Genomic DNA, 19,767 nt, shown 5'->3' on the forward strand with positions numbered 1-19,767 from the left:
CTGCTCTGCAATTCTGTACTAATCACAAAGCAAATACAGTCCTTTCAAATAAACCAAGTGTTGAATAAGGAAAAGTTCTTTTCGTTTCTAAGTATCCTCCATTAAGAGAGAAATTACTCCCGACGCAGTGAAACTCTGGATTCTGGGATAGTATTTGATTTTGAATTTCTAATTTTGAAACCTTATCCAAGGCAGTTTTATAGTAGTATTGTAATTTCTTACTTCTGCAGATGCACTTACATAATACAAAAGACATTTGAAAACAGATACTAAAAATAGTAGCAATAGCTTCTGTATTATTATGAATACGCAGGTATTTATATCTTAGTGTAAGACAGAGAAATAAAATAAAGAACAGATTTAGTGATTTATATCTGGTAGTAAGTTATGGCCTTCATGAATTAGGAGGCTGGAAAGATGGACAAAGAAGGGTTTTTTTGGGGTTTGTTTTGTTTTTTAACAGTGTTATATTGCTGGTGGTGGTTAATACAGATAGACTGAGTTGTAACACTTAGGATCACTGTGCAAGGTTAAGACAGGGAAGGAGTACAGAGTATAGGGTCATCTCTTTGTATTAAAGATAAAATTTCCTTAATTGACTTCTAGAGTTTTTTTAAAGGCTTTGTACCAGTCATGAATGTCTTGCTAACAGACTCAGCCACGTTTTTTCCTCTTTCTTATACTCAAAGCTAGTGAGTTTTAATGGTTTTTACACAACAGAGCAAAAGGGTTTCTGAGAACCTAGTACACCAGAAAACTTGTACTGAGCAGACATCTTACCCACTAGGTTATTACCTGAAATGGAAATTTCTGCATGCTGATATTATGAATTAAATGGTGTACATTTTTCAGTGGGTATTTAGTTAATTTGAGACAGGTTTATCAATATTTTCCAATAAACTGCAATGACAGATTTTGGCAAAGGACCGTTTATGAAAGTAACTTGCAAGCTTGCCCCCACTACAGAAGATTTTATTACTTGTGTTAAAAGAATAAAGTCTGTCTGGCCACATCTTGGTGCTTTTTGAGTGTATTATACTCTGTATTGAAAAATATTACAGGAAATAAATGTGAATGTTTTCCTTGGTGTGTGGGTGAATTCCTTAATAAAGGTACTTGGTCAGGGTGAGAGGTTTGTTTACCAGAGGGGTTATCAGTGCTTTGCCTGATGCATTGTCACAGTCCTCGGCATTAGATCAGGATGTTATTGCCTGGCAGTGTTTCTGTTCCTAGTTTGAAAGTTCTGTGTCAAACATTAAAAAGAAAAAGGAAAAAAAAGTGCAAGCACATTTTCATATTCCCTAGAAATCTGACACTTAAAGTTCTATTTATATATTCATAAAAAATTATTCCTGACGTGTAGCATCCAGAGCAAATTAATAGTTTGTTTAAATTTTTACTGCCTGTTGGACTTGGGGAAATGTGAATACAGATGGCCCATATGTAAAAGAAAAAAACTTTACTTGCATATAACCAAAGCTCTTCAAGGTGGTCTCTGCTCATTCACAGCCACCAGCAGTAGTTCTCTTGGGCTTTGAGTTTTAGTATCAGTTCTGCTGTTGGGGAAACTGTGCTGGTGTGATGAGCAGAAAACCCCCGAGGCACTGCTAGGAAACAGCTCTGCTGTAACATCCCTTGTGACAAGCCGCCCTGAAGGATGCTTGTTTCAGGTGACTAACTTTCTTAGGTGCAAAGTATGCTTTCAGTGACAAACCTGTAATAATTTCCACTGAGGAGTACTTATTACAGTTTTATTTTGCAAATTCAGTAATGCGTAATACCAAAGATACTTCTTACTACATGGAGCAATCCCTCTGAACTCTTCCACAACATACCATATCTAGTAATAAACATTCATGAGACAGAACTCTAATTGAACAAAAATTTCGCTGACTGCAACGAATGGGGGATATGGGCACAAGGTGTAAGACAAAAGACAGGGTTTTCTTTCATAAAATGAATGGAAACATTGGTTACCATTATGATGAGGAAAGGGAGGGAAATTTTAATTCTTCATAGAAGAATTTATACAAATGTCATATTTAAACACTTTTTCCCCCCACATAAATATTTTAGCTATTCTCTAATTAAAATGAAAGATATCCAGCTATCTTAGGTTAGCTATTGGGAGAAACAGAGTAGGCTTTTGCCTAGAATGTCTTCCTACATTCTAGAAGTCCCTAATTTTTTTTTTAAAGAGTGAAAGAAAAGGATTTTATTCCTGAGGAACTTTCAGAGCACTCAGCTGTCCTCCACAGTTCTGACAATACTTGACTTTCTCCAGTTTCTTGGAAATGTTCCATTATCTGTTTCACAACGTCTCTAGGTCAGATCTTTGGTACCAGTAATTCCTGAGACTAATAGGGAATAATATTTTGAGGATGTTAAGGATTCCTATTATTTAAGTTTTCAGTGAAACACCATCACATGCTGGTGTTAAAATTCTGATTTTCTTTGCATTGCTGGTATGATGTACATATACTAACTCAGACATATCATAGCTATGAATTCAAACAACTGGAGTGAATAAGGAATGAGTTGTTTCTCCCTTTAATAGAAAGACTATCTGAACAAGCAGCGTACCATTTTCTTAATAAAGCTCATAGTCGAGGTGTCTTGTTGGTTATTCCCTCTGCTTCTGGATGCCCAGACAGCAGCCAAAAACACTTTTTCCATCTTCAGTTGCCAAAGAACTTGTGCCCTTTTCTGTTCAAGCCTCTCAAAATGGTTATCTGTGGCTTTTCATTCCCAGGTTAAATTATGTTGAGCACCTTGTAAGGTTCATTTTAATTTTTCAGTTCAGCAGCACTGTGCACACAGAACAGACTATCATGCGTTAGATAGATTTTATGTACTGTTTCCGTATTCAATGCAGGTTCCTGGTTTCAGTCTCTTCTTTGTATCTTTCAAATCTGCCTCTCTTGGCATGCTCTGCCCTTGTAACTGAGATGAGCTGAGACATTTGAGATAACCCTTTGCAGGTTTGGCATTTGGAAACAAGACAGTCTCATTGGCAGGGTATAATTGAGAATTTTCTTTCACTCTTGATCTTTGAAGATTATTGACCTGCAGAATGCATAGATCAGCCTATTAATTGTATATATTTTTAGTTGTTTTCACAGTGTACTCAATGAGATAGTAGGGCATGAAGGCAATAGTATGACTTTGCCTTCAGTCAAATTAAGTGAAGTTTAAACTGGGGGAAACTTCACAATTAAATATGGCTTGCCCAAGGATCAGTTTTGTCCAAGTACACTAATATGATTTTCATTTTTGATTACTCTGGTTCTCCTTTCACACCTCATATGAATAAAAGGCAACTTCAGTGAACTCATTGGATCTTCACAATTGAAAAAAGGACATTATCTGACTGTATACCTTAGCACTTTTAACTACAGGAAAACAGATGCATATGCACATACGCAATGACACACAGTCTTTTCATTTCTCATTATTATATAGGAAGAAATAACGTGGTAGCTATTTCTAGAATGCCTGATACCTTTGTGTGTAAGATATAATGAAGTGAGTCTTCTTTCTCCTTCATTTTGCAAGAAAATTAATTTTGACTATTGCTTTATATTAATTTGCATGATGATAACTTAGGTTAAACAGACTTCTCAGCTTTTCTACCCACAGAGGCAGTTCCTTGTAAATCTCATGATCATAATAAAATCCTATTACAATATGCTGGGGGAAAAAGAAGCGGGGGGGGGGGGGGCAGGGGGGAGGGGATGGGGTGGAAAACCCAACCACATTTACGTGTGAGTCTGCTTTAGCGATTGGCATCTTGGATACCTCGGTGCTCTTCCCGCTTCTTTCTGAGTTGAATTAAATGACCTGGAAGTTCAGAGTAAATGTTTAAAGTTTTACTAGTCCTTGAAAAGCGGTAAGGTGAAAAAGACATTGCAATACTTGTTAGTGAAACTATTCAGAAACTGAGTTACAGATGTTTTCAGGGCCATGTCCTATGCTTATATAATTTACTGAAGCAAGTTATCTCTCTGACCCTCAAATTTCCTGTATGACTTTTTCCCTGTTTAATAAAAACAACTAGATCATCCAGTTTGACAAGGCAAAACTTTGAGTCAATTTTTAGAGCCCATACTCAGCAATCAATTGAATGTCACTCACTCAGTGTTGCAGGCTCATGCTTCATTCTGCAGCTGAAGGCACCCAACACCGCACGGGCTGATGCTTGCAGCTCCTACCCAGTGTGTGCAGTGGTTTCGTGCTTTTGTTCTGTTTAGATGTGGTTATCTGTCTCTGAAATCTTCAAAATGCAAAATTCACTTTGAAATGGGTTATTTATCTCCCAGTTTCCCTGTTACCCTTTCTATACTCCTGACTTTGAAGAGAGTTTACTCAGTGCTCTGGGAGAAACAGATAACAGGCACTACAGCCTGCGTTTGAACTCCATTACTGGGACGTACAGGTTGTCTACACTGCAAGCTCATACTGATACAGCCATGCTGCCAGTGTGCATTGTGGATGTGAAGTATGCTGATAAAAGCACGTTTCTGTTGATGTAGACACACCATTTCCTTGAAAGGCATGAAGTAAATGGGCAAAAAAAATTATTTTACCAGGATGCTTCCCCATCAAATCTCTGTTGTTTCACAGAGTTGTACCCATTAACTTACTAGCTTGTTCAACAAGCTGTTTAGCCAAAATTGTAGACATTTTGTGTTACAGAAAGTGAGAATAAGAAAAAAGGATGACATGAAGGGTAACTTTAATAATGAATACAAAAAAAAGATGTCAAAACAGGCAATAGAGTAATTACAAAAAGATTTTTAACAGATTCCCTTAATAATCTAAATATAGAAAAGTCCTGATGTATCAATATCAATAGAAACTAAGGTGGGAAAGTGAAGAATAACTCTTCTGAGCTAACATATTATACTCCATTATATTAATCTGAAGTGTCATTTTTTCTGATATCTGATGTAGGTGGAAATCTACAGCACAATTGTACTTTAATATAAGCTCTTTTAATGAATTCTGAAAATTTTGGAGAGTACCATTTGCTTCCTAGGGAACAATATTTATACTATAAAACACATTTTGTAAACAAAAAGGAAGTTCTTACATGCTGTATCTCCTAGAAAAAATATAAAAGTGAGACCTGGATTATAGCAAAATAATGTTTCATTAAACTGTAGTGGACTATACTCCTCATCTTTGAATTTATTCCAGCCTTGTTGATAGATGCCCTGTTATTTAAATTCTATCATGACTGGTTCACGTAACTACGTTGCAAAAGTGCCAGAAAAATAAAACCGTGTCAGTAAAGTTAAACAGTGATAGTGATGCACAGGTTACCTAGGCCCTTCATCTCAAAACTTCCAAGGTAGAAATAATCCTTTAATCTTCTGTGTGAGTCTCCAGGCTCTCCTTTTCAATGCTGTACTACATTTTCAACTGCTTTTACTTGCTTCTCTGAATCACCTTGCTAAATCTATTCTGTGTTTATTAGGTAATAGATGTCCCTTCAGCCTTACTGACAGCAAAGGCTTTGGTGAAGTATTTTTTTATATATAAAGAAGATGATTTCCCGGGGTATGCAAGGGTTCATTACTAATGGAGAGAAAAAGATTTTGGAAGGTATGTTAGTTGAATGATGGGACAGATCAGTGAAAGAAAACAGGATGTTACGGAAAATGGGAGAGGATTGTAAAATGGAAGTATACATTGTCTGAATGCAAGTTTTTTATATCTGTGAATGGCTTTCTCGTTCAAGAATCTTAATCTAATGAAATTCAATGAATTATATTTATTAGCTTCTGGCAAATTGTGGGGTTTTACTTATATTTTATTATTCTTCTACAGTAACAACACTACACATCTCACACCATGGAACGGCAGCTAGTGATGAACAGCTCTGCATGCATCACTATATTTGGCCAAGGAGCAATTGATGAATATTTATTGTGTTTAACAAGCTATGCAATTTCTGTTGGTGAGACTGAGATGCTACAGCATCATAAACTGTCCCAATGATGATAACATATAGGTGATAATAAGACAGGTGTTATGTCTCCTTGGCAAAATTACAATTTGGAATAGAACTTTAACTGTGAATAATTGCATCATAAATATCTGAAGTAGGTCTATTGCTTAACCTGTATGGACATACATTTAGAAGGCTTCAGGAATAATTTTGAAAACAATATGAAATTGAGATATTTCCCCTTAGATTCCTCCAGAGCTCTTTAGGATTGGTATAGTTATAAACAAAACTCAAAAAAACCCTTAATATCAATGTCCATATGTGCAGGTAGACTTCAAAATGGGTAGAGAGACCATTTTGCGTCCTAAAAAAGAGTAGTTAGCTTTGGTCTTCTAGTACACTGTTAGTCTTCTGAGGTTTAGTGGGATTTCTACCATTTCCTGCAACCAGTCCCTTTGGAAAAATCAAAAGAAACTTCCTTTAGTGTGACCTTCCACAGCAACTATTTTGGATTATGGTGTCCAAATGCAACAGCCTGAAATTAGGCTACAGTTGATTCTGCCTTTCAATATAATGTAGCCAACCCAAACTGATCAGTCCTGGGGATGTTCCTAATTCTAATCACCTGCCTCAGATGTTTTTGAATTCTGTGATTCACTTCTTCCCTGTTTTTAATGTAAGACCTAGTTCTGAGTTGTTCTTAAAGCACAGTCCAACAGAGAAAGAATAATAGCAATTTGTCTTTCTATCTTCTGATTCCAGCATGGCCCAATATCTCATATTTCAAGCACAAAGTTGGGCAAATTAGGATGAACTTTGGTCTTTAGTGAATCCTAATCTCTAAATAATTTTAATGTAAGTTGAAGCCACATTTAATGTGAGGCAATTATACGGCATTATTTATCACATCACATTTTGAAGTTTTCCAATACTCTTTTTCCCATCTCTAAGAAAAAGAAAATAATTTTTCTGTTTTGGTTTTGAAAGTCCCAAGTTTTGTTATGAGTTAGTTTTCATATCCTTTTCCATTGAACATTTAAAAAAATCTGTTCTGTCAGATAAATCATGAAATAACCTTATGATTTCCTTCACAATGTATTCCTTCCTGCTATAATGCCAATTAAATATCTGGTTAAAACGATGGACAAGCAATGTTGGGCAAACTCCACTTAGCCTGAAACTATTTGTCTTATCTTCAAACTGACTCTGAAATCCGTGGCTTTAAAATGTCATAGCATTAAAACTGCTGAATCAGGAGAAAGCTTGAACCAGATAGTAATATCTCTTATTACCATGTAATGTGAAGAGGAAATGATAGCAGAAATAAGTTATGTAGCTAAGCATGGATTGTGCAAATTAGGATGCTTTCCTTAATTTAAAAACTTTCAAAAACTAGAAAGAGTTCAGTACAGATTCATTCATTACAATAAGTTTATAAAAATACCTCAGTGGACATTATTGAAATAATATGCATATAAGATCTGACTTGCCTTCAAGTAATTTTGTCTGAATAGTCCTGTATGACTTTTTATTTGCAGATAATAGAAAAATCACACTTGTTATGTGGGATTGAAGTATTGTCTCGTTATCCTCTATAACGAAGTTCAGCATAGCATTCCCATGCCTTTACAGTTTTAATTATAATATTTTCTTATCAATGTCTTGACCCTTTCCTGTTTCTAATATATAAGTAATTCTGGAATTTTAAAGCTTGTATATGTAAATTTTATTCAGCCACATTTATTTTGAAAAAGCTAGTTTACATCTTCATGAAAGTTATCTAGAAAAATTCTATCAGCATTGAAAATGTAGGGAGCAACACTGTGTTGTTGGTAAGTCACTAATCGAATGGAGCTTTCTAAATCTAGCTGTGATTTCTAGTGCTATTACCAGTAATCTGTGTCATCCTGAACACAGGCCTAGATTTTTATTTAGGGGACTAGATGTATCAATAACTCAGAGAGGTCTGGGTCTCAAAAGCTATATTCCTCATTTCCCTTCCTGTAAACTGGTGCTGTTGTTTATGTTGCTTTCTACAAAAAGATGTAAACCCGAAGTTTAGCAGGCTTCTAAGGCAGTTAGATACCAGGTGATGGGGATAATGCCTGTTCTCCTGAAATTTTATTCTGCTGTGAGTTGGACCAAGGTACCATCCTTTAAATCAAAATCAGAATGATGAGATCATATACGTATGTGGAAAGATCGTTGTGTAATAATTATCTATGTTTTTATCCTACTTCATAAAAATATGAAAGGAAATATAATGTATTCTCAATTAGTCTTCAGTTTTGAGTGAAGATTATTTACTGTTTTACCTATTTGGTCATTATCTTCCTTCTTGTTCCTCCCTCTGTCTCTCTCACTCTCATTCCATTTGTATCAGAACTAGTGTGGCCAGCAGGACCACGGCAGCAATCATCCTGCTGTACTCAGCACTGGTGAGGCCCCACCTCGAAACCTGTGTTCAGTTTTGGGCACCTCACTACAAGAAAGACATTGGGGTGCTGGATAGAGAGTTCAGAGAAGGGCAACAAAGCTGGTGAGGGGTCTGGAGCACAAGTCTGATGAGGAGCAGCTGAGGGAACTGGGTCTGTTTAGCCTGGAGAAAAGGAGGCTGAGGGGAGACCTTATTGCTGTCTACAACTACCTGAAAGGAGGTTGTAGCATGGAGGGGGTTGGTCTCTCCTCCCAAGCAGCAAGTGATAGGATGAGATAGACTGGCCCCAGGTTGCTTTGGAGGAGCTTTAGATTGGGTATTTTGAAAAATTTATTCACAAGAAGGCTTTTGAAGCATTGGAACAGCCTGCCCAGGGAAGTGGTTGAATTGCTGTCCCTGTAGGTGTTTAAAAGACGCATAGATGAGGTTCGTAGGGACATGATTTAGTGGTGGACCTGGCAGTGTTAGGTTAACACTTGGACTCAATGATCTTAAAGGTCTTTTCCAACCTAAACAATTCTATGAGCAACAGTATTTTTATTATACTGTTGATTTTCTAGCTCAGATGCAAATTTGTTTTTTCCCAGAACTATATCAAATTCATCGTAAAGATGGAAAAAAGTTGTTTTACACATACGTGAAACAAAACATGTTGTTCTTCTCCCTTGCAAGAAGAATGAGATCAAGAAGGATTTCCTAAGTTGAGGCAACACACAGGAATAATACATGTTTTAAAGGGAAAAAAATAAAATTCATACTTTTCAGTTTACTGTAATTTTGAGATAATTGGTTTAATTCAGATGAGCTCACATCACCAACAAATCCAAGCATATGCAATCTGTCACTGGCTATTTTGGGGGCATAAGGTATGAGGACCCCATCCTAATCAGTTAGGGAAAAAAACAAACAAACAAACAAAAAAACTCGCCTTTATTTTTTTTGCCTCCAAGTCATCTTTACAAAGGAATACTTTGTTGTTGTTGTTGTTGTTATTCACATTTCACCTCGTCTGCTATTAGAATTTTAATGTTTAGGTACATTAAAAGCAATAATCTACAGTGCAGGAGGATCTTTTCTTAAGAGTTTCCATGCACTTATCTAGAGATTGTGGCTATTACTGGAGGTCTCTTTTTATACATGCATTTGCTAAGAGACTTTAAGTTATGAACAAAAAAGAAGTAGAGTTAATACAATTATGTTTTTTATTACTTGGGGTTAGCCAGCTGGAAAACTGGCTATCTTGCCTAAAAGTGTTTTGCTATTTAGATGTATCAGCACAATGTTCTGAAAAATCTCTGTGGAATATAGCTTTTATTTAACAGAAAATATATGAGACTGCTTATATCTGATAGAGAGGTGGCATGTTGATTAGTAATTAGTCTTCTGAGGTGCTAAGCAATTTCAAAGTTCACTGACAGCAAAAGATCCAGGCCAAAAACAGGAAAGTACTTGATGTTGGAGCTGCCTGCTGTGAGATCCTGGTAACTTTGAAAAATGTGGAGGATGGGAGAACTTTGGAGAGATTTTTCTCAGTACCAAATATCACCGCCTTTGAGACACTGGACTGAGTACTACTACATCTACAGGGTAGCTACAGTGATTTTAGGATTAGCAGAGAGCATTTTGGGAGGTGGCTCAATCTATACTAACGCCCAGTGTCTCCGTTTCTGACATTGGCTGAAAAAACAGCAACCCCTGGAAAGCAGTTGAGGTTAACATTATGGTAATGGTGGAAATTATATTTGGTGAGGAACACAACAGTGGATGCCACCATCAGGCTCAGATCCTATTCTCAATGAGTACAAGTCTCCATAGCAGAGAAAAAAGTTGTAAATTCACTAGCTGGTGTCACGTAGGGGCACAGGAGATGGGATCTGCCTCCTCTCTCAAGCTCTATGACAAAGTGTAGCTTTAACTGCTCTGAAACTGAGGGACTTTTTTTTGTAGTAACTGCAAAGGCATATACTGATGTAAATCCATTTGGTTTGATTCCATCCTCATATTGACCTAGATGAAAGTACGCTGCAGTAGAGTAACTCACCTCAGGACAAAAAAGTAGAGTTAGATCATAGTCAGGTCCCTGGTCTGCTGTTACTGTTCTTTTTTTTCTCTTTTGATTTTGGATGCTCAAAAAGAGAGGAAATTGGCTTGCTTTCCCACTGTGTTGCATCTTTATGGTCAAATGGACTTGTGCAGGGCTAATGCACAAACTTCCAACAAATGATCACTTTTACTTGGAAAATGTCTCATTGTGGGCATCTCAGGATTCACAGTAAACTGCCCAAAAAAATATTTTTCTCCCATCTGCAGTAGAAATTCTGTGGTGCAGCTCTTTAGCCTATGATTAAAATTTCCTGTGCAGGAAGGAAATGAAGTAAGGTTTTCTTCTCTCAGGTTCATTTGATGAAACCACGCTAGTTTGTATCACATAGGGTCTGTTGACCCACTCTGAGTGTCCCTGAGGTCTTATGTTACTTCTCACAAAGACTGTAGATCTTTGCTGACTGATGCTGCATTTCATCCTAAGTGGTGCAATGTTTTGCCCTCTTCGCTCTGTGACTTATTTTATAGCAAGGATAATATAAAATACGATTGGGTAATAAGAATATTACCTATGGCTACATCAAGAGAGCAGCTACATTATTCATGAGAGTTTGTGCTTGAAGTAGGATCCTACACCAGAAATAAAATCATGAAATATCTCTGGCAGGAACAGGAAAAAAATAAAGAAGGAAAAAAAAACCTCAAGCCAGTGATTTTCATGTAAATCTACTTGTGTATGGTATCTTTTAAGGAGATTGTGTGTTTCTATTCAGCACAGCTGCCAGGTCAAATACTGCTGTTTACACATTTGACTGTAGCAGTTCTGCTCAACTCTTATCCATATGTTGTCCTTTAAAGAAAGAAATGTATCTGGAGGCAGCCTTTTTTTAACAAGAAAAATCTCCTTGATCTGTCATTGCAGGTGGGATTGAGAAAAAGATAAGCTTTATTAAGTGTTGTGAGAAAACCCTTACGTCCCTCACAAGATTTAGACAGTGTTTGTAGAATTTCTTTGCATGTTTCAAAATTTGTTAAATGGAAAATAAATGGAAAATTGTAATGCTAACCTTCCTATCACTTGATTGTTATTCCCCAGACCAAAAAAAAAAAAATTTATAAAGCAGGTTAAATTAATACAGTATTGTCTGAATTGGTGAGACTTCATTAACAAATGCTGATATAATATAGGTCATACATTTTCACTGAAAGAACGAAGTAGCTGTCTGTTAACACACAATTTAAGCTGACTCCAGAAGACACTCAGATTCTGACTTCTGTTGATATCATCTTTTACTGTCAGTTTTGCCCACATTTTCATTGCTAGCAATGGCAGTTGAAGTGGAAAAATGCAACTCCCAGCATGAAAGGATTATTTTGCTAATCTTCCTTAAAGCTTCCCCTCAGGTATTCTATCAATATGACATTGTTGGTAGGAGACAACTTAAAGAAACTTAATATAAATCCTGTTCTTTGGGGCTGTGATTTTAAGTTGCACAGCATTGCACAGTCATTTGGAAGGATATTTACTATAACTGTTTTTATTCCTTATTTCATTCTGCTGTCCCCTGAATCTAAGACCAAATAGGAATAATGTAGCAGTAGCAAATATGGTTTTTATTACAGGAGATTCTCACAGCTTTCAAATCCAATTTGACTCATGCCATCCTGCTTTTGGCATACATTAAAATTCAGCAAATTAATCTTACAGAATGACCTGCTGCTTCTGCCATAGTATTTTTTCTTTTTATGAAAGTTTTCCTCAACATGAATTTCATTTTTTTCTGCTCTCCTATAGTGGATTCTTTCAGGAAAGGCAAAATGTGGAAACACCAAAAATTTATTCAGAGGCAGTGCTGTAAATGGTACAACATGTTCCATTTGAGACTATAGATATGACCGACTTGCTAGTAAAAGGTAGAACCATATCCAGGGCCTTGAACTAACTGGCAAGACAATCCAAAAGGCAAAGGATTTTTTCTGTGTAGGCTTTTTAGAAAAACAAAACAAAACACGACAGCCCTCCAAACCCATTTTAGCTATCTGACATGTGCATTGGACGTATGTCTCACTAAGTAGGATGAAGCCACTGTCCCAACGGTATATCGCAGCATGATTTCATCAAGAAAAAGGGTTTTCTAAGATTCTGCTTAGTAAAAGAGACCCTGGCAAAACCATGAATTATTATAGCCAGAATTGGACCTGGTAGATTTTTGCTGACTGTCCTACTCTTAATTTTGTTGGGTGTGAGAACTTTTCATCTAGCACATCAGAATATGAACTAACACACCAAATATTTTTTTTCTGAGCAAAGTTAAGAATCACAGGCTTTCATTCATCTTCATCAAGAGTCCTTATTGAATATAAAATAGGCATATCTCAGGAGAGTAGGAGAGAAGAGGCATAATAATTAAAGCACAAATCATCAGAGCATGTGACTATTCAAATTTACTATTATAGTATGCTTTGTAAAATCTGTTATACCTTTAGAGGTGCTTTGCCTTAAGTGTTTAGCCTGAGGCACTGGGTTTTTGGAATCTTGCACCTTGCAAAGACAGTGCTGGTAAGTGAAATGAGCCATGTGTGGCAGCATAAAGCCCCATCGGACTCTACAAGTCAATTGATGGGACATACTAAACTGCCTCAGGGTAGATCCAGAACAGGGGAACTCTGCAGCAGTGTGTACCCACTGGTGCTGCCTCTCTCCACCCCTCCCTCAGGAACTAGAGGGTGCCTTAGGGAGGGCAAAAGGGCACTAGACATAACGGTGCTCAGTGATTCCATGAGGGAGATACAAACACTGTGGCTGCACAGTGATGTGCCTGGGACTGATCTATTCCTGTGCCAGCTGTGGGATTAGGGAACCCAGCACTACCTTTGCTCTTCTGTATGCCAAGCGTGAGCACCATGTGGCTGGGGCTTGTACCTGGATGCTTTGTTCTTCAGATCTAAGCCTGCAAAATGAAATCCCACCAGAACCAGAAAGGGCCAGAGGTGTTTGATAAAGTTTTTGATAAAGACTTTTCTATTTATAGCAAAGCTTTCCAAATGGCGCAGTGGTCTAGCTTTGTTTATCTATTATACATTATTTTGCTCCTGCATTTTCATTGCTTAATTCATTTTAACTTGTAGTGTTGTAAGATTCTTATACTGAGACCATCCTGTTTACTCATCCACTGCAGCTGTAATCTCAAAACCTTTTCTAGCTTGGGCTGTCTCACAGGAGCAGGCTGTGTACACTTGCTCACAAACATTTAGTGTCATATTTGCTTTAGTGAATGATCTGATATCAGAGTGTACAGAAACTCTATTATTTGTGTTATGATTTTTTTTCAGAACATGGAGTCTGAACTGAATGTATAGGGTTGGGATTCTGTTAATTTTGCTTTTCTGCCTTGTTACCCCATGGTGCTCTGGTTTCTTTACAACTTCGCCAGTTCTTCATCCAGTCTATTCAATTTCCAAGAGAATGTGCCTAGAAATAATAATCCTTTTTTCCTTCTGTGATACCTGTGCTTTCTTGCCAGTGACTCATTCAACTACTGTTCCTTTTCTGAACATGCCATTTTAATAGAAATGCCAAAGGTAACGAGTCTACTTTAATGACAAAGTGCATTGAAAATTATGGAGTGGATGCATTAAAAAGGAGTTGAGAGCTTGCCTCCAAAAAGCTTTTGAAACCCCTCTAGAAATACGGCTAATCTTTAAAAGCACGATTGCAGCTGTGGTATCACATAGTAGGAACCCCTTTCATACCCTGAGGGAGCTGCTTTGTATCTCTTTTCTAGAGGTATTACAGTATTGGAGAATTTGCCTGTTTACAAACTCTACTAGGGAAGTAGGTGGGTGGGTAAGAATAGACAGGAAGGGACTGCAGCCTTATTTTCTTCTCCTTCCCTCCTAAATGGCCTTTGTCTCTGGTTTGGAAGGATAATAGTTTACTGTTCACTTTTGCTCAGGGGTGGATATGCAGTCAAAATCAACCTTCTGTCAGAAATTATGCAAACTAATTGGTTTTTAAGTCATTGATTCATCAATGTCACTTTTTCCAGCTGAACTAATGGTACTCCATCTAACTGTTCTCCAGTTCTCGTTTATGCTTTATGTTACATCAGCTCCTCTCCAAAGCCAACAGGAGCAATTGTTAGCAAGGCGTTCTTTCCTTCGTTCAGGTTGGAGAATCCCATGTGAAGCTCCAGGCTGCCAGGCAGGTGAAGGCCCAGCAGGGTGCGCAGTCCATCTGGCAGCAGGGCTCTGGGTGAAACGCTCCTCCTGGAGTTAGTGCCATGGAGAGGAGTGCTCTCACTCACATATATTAGAGCTGAGAAGATCTGGAGTCATTTTCTCCAGCCTCTGCAAACAATGTAGGTTGACATGATCATCAGGAATGAGTGTTTGCCTTGAAATCAGTGACCGTCTCTGCCATGTTGCCCTCCCTCTTCTCTCATTTTGTACTATTTAATCTCCATTTTTTCCTTCAGTAATTTTAAGCTATTACTACACTTCTACCTGCTTTCCCTATGCTGCCAACAGTCCTCCCACACCACCTTCCACCTTCTTTTTATTAATTCCTCCTAAGTACTCACAGCCTGTTATCATGTCATCTTTTCTCTAGACAGGGCAGATTCAGCAGTTGGTTTTCTTGCCTAACCACTCTTAATACAATAGTTGCTGTCTTCTGAACTTTGAGGATTTTTTTTTGCTGCTGGCTGCCCTAGTTAAGTCTTCTTTTTTCTTTAAATCTACCATGCTTTCCTAGCAGGGAATGCTCAAAGCAGTGCAGATGTAGCCTCACCAGTGAGGATGGTGTAAAACATAATTTCAGTTCCATGTATAATACCTTTCTTCATGTAGCCACAAGGACAGTAATCAGTGGGATAGCAGAAAACACTGGATTTTACAGAAGTCAAAAATCACTGAGCACTGTGGAAATCAGTGAAAAAATAATTAGGACAGAAAGATTAAGAAATTCATAGAATGATGTATTATCTTCTTAATAATCCAAAGACAGATATCCACCCACAGATTTACATTTGCTTCTTCTTTTTTAGAAAAAAAATGTAACATCTATAAACGTTATTTAAAATCCTTTTTTTCCTCATGTTCTCCACAGAATGTTTTGGGCCAAGCTCCTTTACTGACTCTCAGCCCCTCTTGAGTTCACACAGTGCTTTGCCCCATGACCTGCAGGGCACCCAGCTCAAGCCGCCATGCAGTGCAATACCTGCGATGCCACCTCCTCTTACCTGATCTACATTCTAAATCACAGCATTTACTGAGTGCAGGTGAAGTAATGCAGCATAATTGCACGGTCCAGTTTGAAAGAAACAGTACCAGTTTTGGTTTAGGGTTAAGGTCATATTGATAGTAATACTGTGAAAAGGAATTATTTTTTATTTTTTTTTAATTGCTTTTAAACAGAGGGTATGGGAGGGCTAGCTTATGTATATATTATATGTTTGTTTGCTTTCATTTTAATTGCAAATAATTTTGCATAATGTGTGATCAGGATTGTTTGAAGCACATATATAATACCTCATCACATTTTTCTCTCAACATATTCTGAAAAAAAATGGGAGAGAAGGATATTCACTTAAAAACATAAAACTTTAATTAAAGGCACCTATGTATGAAGCATCTCTTTCTTCAGAATATTATTCAATGTTGCCACCTTGAGGCTAAAGTGCATCTAGGCATTTAAGGAAATTTCTTCCAAACAGAATCTTGCAATTTCGCATGTTTATGATTTCTAAAACCATGCTGGTACTTTTTCTTCTGAAAAAGCATTGTGAATTTGGGGAAAATAAATTTCTTGAGCTTAAGCAAAGAAAAGCAGAGAGGAAGAAAGCACCGCAATTAGTACATTAAATCCTCATAGTGTGTGGTTTCTTTTAACAAATTATCTCAGAGAATTAGAATTATGCTTGTTGGTCTTACGCAGTTTACTTTTCTGTTGTCTTGTCTCTTGCAAATCCTCTCCGAAGCTTTCCCATTTTCCTCCTACCTCTGTCCTGAAAGGATGAAGATGTTTTGTACAGTGAATAGATTTGGCTTGGTTGAAATTCAGATCAAAGTTAAACCTGAATTTGTAAGAGAAATTAACTCTAGCTATTTGGTTGTACCAAACATTTGAGTCTCTCTTTAAGGGCATTCACATTAAGTAACATTTGCTTTGTCCATGATCTTGCCTCTGCTGGTTTCTTGCAGTGCTAAGTAGGGAGATTGGTCCACGGCAGTGAGTTATTGATTACTGATGGCGGGGTCCCATTTCCTGTGTATCCAAAGCCAAATCCTTTTGAAATATAGCATTACACAAACAGTGCCTTCCACCCAGAGAAAAATGTCATGCTGTCCAGTAACAACGATGGCAAACACTCTCTTTGGCCTGAGCTATAACGCTTCACTTCCCACTTAAATGGTTTTGCAGTGTTGCACTAAAGAGCTGGCACATTACTCCCCACAGGTGGCTGCCTTTCAGCAGCTGAGTGAAGTGCGTCTCTATTTCATCTTTCAGCCATAGTGAGTACTAAACATAACATAGGGCTCCTCTATTTCCACAGGCTATTAACCTTCCAAAACATTTACCTCTGAGGCTAAACTTCACAGTACTTCAACGTCAGTTCAGAGAAATGTCTGTATTCAAACCAAATGTATTAGGTAAGAGTGAACTAAGTCCCCTTGCAACAAGTGGTAAGCGTATGCTGGAGCTACGCGGGGGCTTATACAGCTATTTGAACTTAGTCCTTCTCAAAAGTAACATTTTTATTTTAGAAAGTTTGAGCAAAAGCTTTTCATCATTTTTTGAATAATGAGAAGACAGCAATAAAACACATAACCTTACCGAGCTTCTGTTTGTAAAAGCATTTTGAAATATGGCACTTTATTGTTGGTATTTTAATAGGATTTCCAAAACACAGGAGAAGTTCAGGAGAACTGGAAACTGACATCTCCAAAAGAAAATGATAGGTCTGCAAAGACTTATTGGCGTCCTTGACATATAAACAGTCACCTTCTTCTGGGGAAATACAGTCCTCATCCAGCTGACAACAGGACCACCTAAACAAATAGTTTAAATTCTCTGTTAGCTGAAGGTAATATTTGATAAATAAGGCAGATGGAAAGGTTTGTCCACAATAAGTAGCTGGGTGGGTTGTTCTCAGTAAGTAGCTGGACTGGTTGTTTAACCATAGGCATTTCAACAGCTTCAAGTTTGAGTACAACCCCAAGTGAACTTAAGGGAAAAGGTTTATCAAGGAAAGGGAAGTATTTGCATTTGTTACAGCTGGACTGAAGAAGATGCTGCACATGCCGTGTCTATAAACTATTGCACAAAACTTGCAGAATAAGGTAATAGCTAATCATTCCGTACCTCATTTTCATTCCCACTGTCATTTAGACAATGTGGCTAAAGATGAGATATTCTCTGTGTTTATAAAATGGAGAATTATAACAAAAAATGAAGGGCTCTAGAAGTGGATGGTTAGTCAGAAATACTTTTTACAGTGGAAAGAGGAAATAAAAGTGAAATTAGATAATAAAGGGAGGAAAGCAGATCCAACAATAATTCAGCATTCAGTCATTGGCAAAGGGAGCTTAGCAATCCAAACAATAGATTTTTAAATATTTAATCTGCAGGATCTGTGGAATTATGTATAGGAAGAGATGTCTTAGCTATTTATTCAAGTTAAATTGATTGAAGTCTGTTCTGATGAGACCTAAAGCTAAATGTCATTCTTCCCAAGGGAGATTCAAAAACTCAATAAATTTTATTTTTTATTTAATGTCATGGGTTTATCTCAGGAAAACTGCAACGTTGTTCCTGCATCCGTGGTAGCTCAGAAACCGCCATGCCAATTGACTGCTGTCTTGCTCTTGAAAAGCTGCCGCGGTTCAATGTGGCTCCATGGAGGCAGTTATAATACACTCATCAAAGTGGTATCTGAACACTGCATAATCTCTAAAGTGCTTGAGGATGAATGACTTATATAAATACAGAATATTATTACTGTATACTGTACTTAATTGGGACATACTGAATAGGCATAGCTGCTTTAATGGATGTGTCTCTGGAAACTGATGACAGGGTATAGTAATGATTGTTAGTTAATCAAGATAGTATTGGCATATGTTCTGCTTAAGAGGTCTGATTTAGTTTCTTCTAAATAAAGTGCTGTTTGACCAGGTGACAAGTGTGAAATCCTGAACTGCAAGGATCTAAATATGCAAGTTGCCAAGTAAAGACAAAACAGAATGTTTTCCTAGATCTGTGGGTAGCTCAGTGAAGGACGCTGAGTTCAGTGGCGCTGGCAGAGGTCAGGAGCAGTTGTTGGCATCGCACCAGATCGCTTTGATCTGGCACTAAGAAGCCCACTGGCAGCAGTGATTCTTGCTTGGCATTTCTGTAGTTCACAACAGACAAGCATGTGCATTGCACCGCATGAACAGCTGCACAGCAAATACTGTGTCACGCCATCCAGTTATGGGTCTGACCAGAGCGTGTGGTGCACCCTCTTCCCAGGTTTTATCTGGTGGAAGACATCAGAGCTTTTGACATGTATAGGGAGCGTGTCGCTCTCTTCAATAAGTTGTCTGGTATTTAACTTCTTCCTTGGCATCTTCAAGCAAGTGCCTGAGTAGACCTTTTCATGTGAATTTGGTAACTCTCCTTGGACTGTGGTCCTGTGTAGTGCAATGCAGGCATTCTGCTAAATGAAACAGCAGTCTGTGGAGGAACTAATTCAGTTTTTAGTGTTAAGAGGCACTATGGCTTGATGGACTTGGCACATGTGGAAGTGCTACCACTTTGTCTTGTCAGCTTTAAACCATTTGCTTAACTGCAATATAACAGTATATGAGTCCAGGCCTTTGTCCATAGAATATTGATCTTCTCTCACCTGACAAATCACATGTCATCTTCACAGGAAAGGAACACTTTGATTTCTCTGTTAGAAAGATAATCATGTTAGGAAATGGTACAAATCATTATGGTCTTCGTAATGGGGTATTTAAATGAAAAGCCTACAGATGCTCTGTAATGATATGTAGCCTTGCTGACAAAACACCTTGGGCTGTTTTATTTTACCATGGAACCAAAGAGAATTTACCATCTCTCCTGTATGGAGAAACTGTGAAAATACTAAATTATTTCCAAGTAAAATTTGTAAAGTCACCATGAAACCAGCAGGTGATCTCAGAAATTATTTAGGCATACCTTTCAAAATTAATATTTGATACTAGAAGTATTGTTTTCCATGAGATAAAGCCTTTTAAATATCCTGTGCAGTGGATCTGGTAACTGCTGGAAGCTGTGTGTTACTATAGCTGCTTGAAATATATA

General features: G+C 37.6%; 1 long non-coding RNA gene across 1 annotated transcript in view; it reads right to left on the minus strand.

The window, feature by feature from the left end:
• Window positions 1-3,732: 3,732 nt before the first annotated feature.
• LOC102087140 (uncharacterized) overlaps window positions 3,733-19,767 on the minus strand; it is a 45,432-nt gene continuing 29,397 nt past the window's right edge. Inside the window, exon 4 of the long non-coding RNA XR_010474350.1 lies at window positions 3,733-19,372. This is a non-coding gene — a long non-coding RNA (uncharacterized LOC102087140). The remainder of the gene's footprint in view (window positions 19,373-19,767) is intronic.

Source organism: Columba livia, chromosome 8 (assembly GCF_036013475.1).
Source record: "Columba livia isolate bColLiv1 breed racing homer chromosome 8, bColLiv1.pat.W.v2, whole genome shotgun sequence".
In the NCBI taxonomy this organism is placed as follows: Eukaryota; Metazoa; Chordata; class Aves; order Columbiformes; family Columbidae; genus Columba; species Columba livia.